We start from the raw sequence: 1,437 nt of genomic DNA, 5'->3' as shown, positions 1-1,437 counted from the left end.
AGAGAGAGAGAGAGAGAGAGAGAGAGAGAGAGAGAGAGAGAGAGAGAGAGAGAGAGAGACGACTCTCTAATCGACTCTCTAATCCACTAACTAACATCTCATTCCTCCAGCGGCCGCAGGATAAATCTCTCCGCTCGAGTCAGACTCTGTGACGGAGCATGATGGGACACTGATCTCAATGTAAGATCTCAAAGCTTTATTACCCACAAGCCCCGTGTGCCCGAGGTCACGTTCAGCTTCCCAAATGAACTAAAAGACGACGACGACAGGAGCCGCGAGAGGTTTAACATTTAAATACCGCTGCGCCTCATGAATCCAAACGGCTGAAATATTCAACACCAAACATTTGCCCGTGACACGCCACGAGGTATAGAATTGACACGCGTGTATTGCAGAAGCATGTATGAATATCTAAATACTGAACAACACAAGATGATGAAAACACGCAGGACGTGTTTGATTGGCTGAATGATTCCTGTGATGTGATTCAAGCTGGTCTGAGTAATACCAGCATTGACACGCGTGACTCACAGATGATAAACCAGCGTGAGCGGTAAATGATTTACTGTAGATGCTGAACATCAGAAACCATTGGATTTATCAGCTCCTCCGTCTCTTTACTCTTTTCTCTTTCTTCTCTCACTGTGCACTTTGTTCGGCGAGACATTAATAAACACTTTCAGATTGAATCTGAGTGAAGACAGTCGGTCCTGAGGGCTCTAGAAACCTCCTCCTGCGTCTCTCTGTGTCATCGTTACACATTCTGACTTTTTTATTTTATTTTAAAAAGCAAAGCAAAATTTTCAATATATATACTGTATATATATTTTTTTACATCTATATGCTATTTATTACAGTATATAACAAACACATGATCACAAACAGCAAATATAACAATAAAATGACTAAACTACCACAGATGAAAATCTAATTCTTTGAAAATACTGTACACTTCTGTATTTACTATAGTAAACTGTCCTATATAAAACTATCGACTACATTTTGTGTAATGTATACTGCAGTTTACTGAGTATTAAGAATTTAAGATTTCAGATTGCCTGCTGTGGAAAATCACTCACAAGAGGAGGATAGAGATGTTTATGACGGGAAAAAATGAAGGATAAAAAGGACTTCAAGATGAAATAACACAGGAAAAAATCACCAGACATGTGAAAATAAAACAGAGAGAGAGCAATTCATGAGAAGCAGAAGACGCGTTTAATATTTGTTTTGTTCATTGCTGGAGAAATGCTGTGGTTTGATCTTTCCATTCTGTGAGTAATATCTGAAGGGCAGACATGATGATATTGGCTCAGTAAGTGTGTGTGTGCTGTGCGTACTTACGTGTGTGTGTGTGTGTGTGTGTGTTTGTGTGTGCATGTGTGTGTGTGCTGTGCGTGTGTGTGTGTGTGAGTGTGTGTGCGTGCGAGCGTACTT

General features: G+C 40.2%; 1 protein-coding gene across 1 annotated transcript in view; it reads right to left on the bottom strand.

The window, feature by feature from the left end:
- Nucleotides 1–1,437, bottom strand: part of LOC130565670 (protein eva-1 homolog C) — an 83,008-nt gene that overhangs the window by 44,885 nt on the left and 36,686 nt on the right. The gene's annotated exons all lie outside the window — the stretch shown is intronic.

The sequence above is a fragment of the Triplophysa rosa genome, linkage group LG15 (assembly GCF_024868665.1).
Source record: "Triplophysa rosa linkage group LG15, Trosa_1v2, whole genome shotgun sequence".
NCBI lineage: Eukaryota > Metazoa > Chordata > Actinopteri > Cypriniformes > Nemacheilidae > Triplophysa > Triplophysa rosa.
The sequence above is the reverse complement of the archived record's forward strand: the minus strand, read 5'-3'. Positions and strand labels throughout refer to the sequence as shown.